Source organism: Nipponia nippon, unplaced genomic scaffold, assembly GCF_047370975.1.
Source record: "Nipponia nippon isolate SJK-2023a ecotype South Korea unplaced genomic scaffold, ASM4737097v1 scaffold_12, whole genome shotgun sequence".
Lineage (NCBI taxonomy): Eukaryota > Metazoa > Chordata > Aves > Pelecaniformes > Threskiornithidae > Nipponia > Nipponia nippon.
In genome coordinates, this window is record NW_028262313.1 from 13,440,997 (window position 1) to 13,446,996 (window position 6,000).

Consider the following 6,000-nt stretch of genomic DNA (forward strand, 5'->3'; position numbering starts at 1 on the left):
CTGCAGCCAGAAGCCCCCGCGTCTTTCCACTGCTCCCGCTTCATCCCCGTTTCCCCTCAGTCAAGACTCGCTCCAGGGTCTGAATGATGTGGGTTCAAACTGCCAGCTCTGGCAACTGCAGGAGTTCTTATTCATTCCCCTCACACCCGTTGCAGAATCCTGCTGAGGCCAACAGCACACAGCACTGGTCACAGCCTGCTCCCTGCCCCCAGCTCTGGGGAGCATCACGTTAGGAGACCACCGGAGCATTTAGTCCACCATGCAGCACCACTCAGTGCCACAGTGCTCAAACCCAGCTTTCCTCAAGCACCCCAGTACCGGGATCCACCCTGCCTCCTTCTGCTGATGTGCCCCTGCCAGCCGGCTGCGACCACCTCCCCTCCGTGCTGACCCAAGACGTGCGCATGCCCCGGCTGTGGCTGTGGATGCAGGTACAAATGTCAGACCCTGATTAAGAAGCATCTTCTGAAATGCTCTGTCAGTGGCAGCTGATAACCACAGACCATCAGGAGAGGAATCTCTGCCTGGGACCCCACAGGGAGCAAATAACTGTCCCATCCCAATGGCACCAAAAGCCCTAAGGACAGAGCCAAGCTGTCCCTGCCCCATCCCTCTGCACTTGGTGCACAGCCCCAGGACAGCAGATATTCAGCCCCTCCATGCTCTGCTGTGAGATTTCACAGGTTCCTCCATGGCTCCTCCTCAGCTCGTGCCCAGACACATGCTACATGTCCCCATCCCCACCGCTTTCCACCATCCTTCCACCCTCCTCCTGTTACTGGATTCCTCCAGCTGCCACCGGCACAGCATGGACACCCCACACCAGTCTGTCTGAGGCCACAGCTGCTCCTGGACAGCCAAGAGCGCTTCCCTTCTCCCCCACCTGCTGCATAGAAGTAGCTCCTAGCAGGAAGGATAAGGGAAGATGGCAGCAAACTGCTTGGGAGGCAGCAGAACCGCTGTGGTTGGGGAGGTTTAGGAGCTGGATGAGCTGCTGCTGTTCAGGAATGGCTCAGAAGGAGCTTAGAGACTCAATGACCTTCCATACCTGCTGTCCTGAAACTCCTCCTCCCTTGACATAAAAGACAAAGCCAACGTGGACCTGCCAGAGGATTTTGGCAGTCACTATCTCCTTGCTCTTGCTCACAGACTCAATGTGATCCTGGTCAAAAGGTACCTGGACTGGGTCCCTGTCTGTGTTGGACCTGAGCACCCAGACCGGACCCCACAGAGAGCCAGGACAGATGCAGCCACCACAGCTGGAGCCTCGGCACAGCGCTCTGCCAATTCTCATGCTGCCTTCTGAAGCATTGGCAGGCCCCTGCCCACGGGCAAGGCACTGCCAGCCTGCACAGCAGCTCTGTTCGCAACTCCCAGGCTCTGCCTGCCCTCACCGCCCTGCTCTCGAGCACCTTCACTCCAGCCCTTTGGGAGCAGAGCCTCTGCACGGGGTCTGGGAAGGAGACAGACCCAGATGTAAGGTCCATGGCGACACCCTTGGCACGGGCTCAACCTTCCTCTCCAGCAAGGCTTCTCTAGATGCACATTGCATGTTGAATATGGGCAGTTGGAGGCTGTGCAAGGCAGTAGCACACAGACCCTGCGAAGATGGGCACTGCAACTCCATTTCCTCAGCGCATCGCTGCGCAGGGTCCACAGGCCCAGGTCCGAGGGCTGCCCTGCATCTCAGCGGCTTTTGCTCGAGCCCTGGTGCTCTGGAGGTTGAGAGCTGCATGTTTGCAGGTGTCCAACCAAACTCCACATCCCGACTGCACATGTAACCATAGCAACTGCACATGCAAGTGGCAAAGCCTCGAGCTGGGCTAACTGCAAATGCAAATGAAGCAAACACATGCACAATGCTAAAAGTGTGACCTCTAAATGTCAGCCTTTAACCATTTTGCAGACACCAGCTATGGTGGTGACTACCTGCAGCATGCAGAGCAGGAGGAGGTCTGCTGCGACAGGGACCTCGGGGCGCCCAGCCCTGCACCAGGGGCTGGCACGGGTGCAGAGCAGGGAGAAAAGATGGCACACGCGTTTCCCAGAGCTAAGAGTGACCCCTGCCTTGGCAACCCGCAGCTCCCTCTCTGGGGACACATCCACCCCTTACCCAGCTGGCAGATGCCCCTGATTCCACAGAGCACCCCAGTTTCCAGAGGAAGGAAGGTGCCACCAGGCTGACACGAAGCACGGCCAGTGCAGGGGCTTGCGGGGAGCTGGTTCTGTCAGCTCTCTGGCTGCACCCACGCGTGCCCAGACACGAGGGCACCTCCAGCCCCTCTGCCATCGCCTGGAGCCAAGCCAGCAGCAGCAGCGGACGAGGCACCCTCAAAGGACGGAAAGAAAATTGCAGCGTGGCAGGGACTTCATGCCAGAGCCACCTCCCCGAGGGAGGTCCGTGGCCTTGGGAAGGGCTACCAGTGGAGGCACCGGGAGGTGTCACCATTTGGGAGAGCGTGGTCCAGAAGCTGGCTGGCCAAAGGCCTCACATCCCTTATCACTTCTCTCTGTCACTGCCAACAGTGCTGGACACGGACGGACCCCACCACTAACCATCACCCACCACACCTGTCCTGCTCCGCAGCTTTGAGTGTGACAGAGCCAAGCTCAGGTGAATGGCGCCGACTCCAGCCATAGCGTGCGTCGGTGGAGCCACCGGCAACCCTTGCGCCATGTGCCTGACCCACCGCCCCACGCAGGGACAAGCACGGCCAGCACGACGGAGCTCCTGTTTGACACCGAGCCTGCCTCCGCCCCCGCCCCCTGCCCACGAGAGAGACATGGAGCGCCCTTTCGCTCTGGCAGCCCAATGACTAATGTCATTCCCCATGTTATGCCAAATAAACAGAGCCAAGGGGATCCCCTGCCCTTGACCCGGGGATGCTCACACCAGCAGCCTTGCGCCGGGCGGCACCGGGTGCACCCTTGCACCCCAAATAACCGGCCCCGCCTGCAGCGGCACCCCACCCCCCCACCCCCAGCCCCGGGGAGGACCCAGTCCGTGGGGCGGGAGGGCCCGAGCCGGGACGGTCCCCGCTCCCCCTCGGCGCTGGGCCCGGCGGGCTGAGCCGAGCGGAACCGGGCGGCCCGGGCCCGGGGTGAGGGCGGGGGCCGCGCAGCTGAGGCGGGCGCACAATCCCCTTTTCAGCGCGTCGCTATGGCAACCCGCCGGCTCGCCGCGGCCGCTCATCCGGCCCCGTTAACCCCCGCCGTTGCCCGCCGCCGCCGCGCTCGGCCCCACCCGTTAACCCCCGCCGCGCCGCGCCCCGCCCCAGCGCCCGGCCCGGCCCCGGGCGCCCACCGCCAGGACCGCGACCGCGACCGGGACCGGCCCGCCGCCACCCCCGCCCCGGGAGCCCCATCACCGCCGCGGCAGCCGGCCCCAGCCCCCGCGCCAGGGCTCCGGTCCGGTCCCGCCCTGCCGCCCCCCCCAACAAGAAGCATCGCGGGCCGGGCCGGGCCGGGCCGGGCCGGGCCGGGCGGGGCGGGGCGCACTCACCGTCGGGGGCGGTGGCGCGGCTGGGCCATGCCGGTGGCGGCAGCGGCTGCTCCGCGCCCCGCGCTCCGCTCAGTCCGGCCCGACCCCGCACCGGGAGCGCGCGGCGCGTGCACGGCGGGGGTGGGCGGGGGAGGGGCCGCACCGCAGCACCCCTTCGCTGCCGCCGCCGCCGGTACCGGTACCGCACTGGTCGGGCATCCCACGGCCCCGCCGCTGCGCTGGCCGGGCCCGGTACCGCCCCGGGTGCTGCACCGAGGGGGTGTCGCAGCCGCCGGGCACCGCGCAGTCCGGTATCGCTGGGTACCACCACTGACCGCACCTGCACCCCCGGTGTCCCGCATGGCCCCTGGAGCCCTGCACGGCACGGCACTGGCACGGCCCAGCTACCGGCCCGCGTCCACCGGCCCGACCGGGACACCTGCACACCCTGGGGCACCCCACAGCGCCCCAGCAAACCACCCCATCTGTGGGCATCCTGCAGCACCCCGGACATCCCTGCACTGCCCCGGGCATCCTGCCCCATCCTGGGCATCCAGAATCCTGCCCCACTGCACCCTGTACCTGCCCCAGCCCCTCTGCACGGGTCCCCTCCACCCCGCTGCACAGCCCTGGGCCGTGCTGCCCCGGCACACCCTGCAGCAGCTGGAGCACCCTACGCCCTCCAGCCCTGGCATCTTTTCCCATGGCCAGGGGAGCAGCCCCTGCCTCTCCCACTGCTCTGCAGCGCCCAGCTGGTCCAGGGAGGTCTCACCAGGTACCGGTATGGGATGCCCCACGCCAGCCTCAGCCCTGGGGCCAGGCACGGCCCCGCCACCCATCCACTCCCTGCCATGCAGTGGGCTGTGGGCTCAGCAAGCACAGCCCCGTAGGCCCCAGCAGCACCGTGCAGCAAGACCCAGCACCTCTCTCGTTCCCCTTTCCTCCTGGCGTGCCCCTTCCCAGCGTGGGGATATCTTCCCCTCCCATGCACGGCCTCCTGGCAGGAGCCACCTCTCCTCCACCTGCCTCTGCCCATGGTGGGGCTACCTCTCTGTTTCAGTCCTGCCTGATGGGATTACAGAAATCATTTCAAGCAGGGCATGGATTTGGGTCCTGCTGGATGCATCTGGTCTCTGCATTTCTCTGCCATAGCCAGGGCAGCATCAGCCGTGATGCCTGATCAAAGAGGAGGACGTGCAGTTACCAGCAGACACCTCCATGCTTTCCGACCTGGGCGAGGGGAGCTGGGCTCTGCCTCCCTCCTGCTGCCAGAGCTGCAACCCAGACCCTACCCAGGCTCCCCAGAGCAGCCACCGCTTCCTGTTTAAGGTGCTTCTATGGCAGCATGCAAAGGGCAGGCATTTATTTCAGCTCTCCCACATGCCACCGGCACATGCGCTGAGTTGGTGAAGGGAGATCCCTGCACCCCAACGCAGGGTAGGCTTCACCGGCCCCAGCACCTTCCGGCTGCCGCTGCAGCGCAGGTTGGAGCTTCTCTGCCCCACTCCCTCTCCAAGGGACTGCTTGCTAGTGGTTGGCAGCTTGACCGATTTTGTTGCAGGCCTGTTATACGCAGGGTGAGCTGCACGCTGCCACCCTGTATGCCCTTGAGCAGACAACGTGGTCCAGCGCCCCGTGGGATAGATGCACAACCCTGCCCCATGCCCACCAGGGTTCATCAGCCCTGAGAAGCATCTTGAAGGGGCCCCTGGACTGGTGCTGAGCTGCCCTGCAGCAGGTAGGGCTCCAGGCGTGGCTCCATGTCCCGCTGCCCAGCAAAACCAGCCCAGGACAGGGTCATGGTGCACGGCCGTAGCGGTGCCTCGTGGCCCACTCCCCACCAACGTCACCGCACGGGGAGGGTTGGGCACTGCAACGGGAGGGTTGGGCACTCGCGGAGTTGCTCCACTCCCAGCGTCAGCTGCTTGAGTAGGCAGCAATCGATTTTCTTGCACAACACCAGCTCTGACAGTGCCTGACAAACCACCTTTGCCTGGGGCACGGTCCATGGGCATCACCTCTGCCAGGCTGCCGGGTGGGGTGGGTGCGTGGGGCACGACCTGCTCCTGCCCACCCATCACCCCACTGTGCCAAGCTTTGTGCAACCTCAGGGTTCTCCCCATGTGCTGGGCACACACCGTGCAGCATTGCCTGCACACACCGCCCGTGGACCCTGCCTGGGCACCCCCTGGGGCTGGCCCCCAGCCCCAGGGAGCCCAGCATCAAACACGTACACCCCACTCCAGACTGGTGGCCACAGCAGGGCAGCCACACATTACTCAATGGGCAGCATGTAATAAAATCCCCCCGTTCACCTCTGGCTCTGTCACAAGCAGCGTTTAGCCACGACTCGGAGAACGAGCAGAAGGGCTGGAAGCTGTCAGACCTGCTTAAAACCACGGCAGCTCAGTGCTAACATGCAGCACAGCAGCAGCGGCTGCAAGGCGTGCAGCCAGGCTGGGCAGAGCACAGCTCCCCAGACATGCACCGTTCCGCAGGCAGGTCTTGCTCCAGTCCCC

At 64.8% G+C, this 6,000-nt stretch overlaps 1 protein-coding gene across 3 annotated transcripts in view; it reads right to left on the bottom strand.

Annotated features, from left to right (window-relative positions):
* The window catches only part of NLGN3 (neuroligin 3), a 41,273-nt gene extending 37,612 nt beyond the window's left edge, over positions 1-3,661 (bottom strand). For all 3 annotated transcript variants that reach the window (XM_087748885.1, XM_087748884.1, XM_087748881.1), the window contains exon 1: positions 3,503-3,661. The gene's annotated coding sequence lies outside the window, so the exon portion shown is untranslated. The remainder of the gene's footprint in view (positions 1-3,502) is intronic.
* Positions 3,662-6,000: the final 2,339 nt, after the last annotated feature.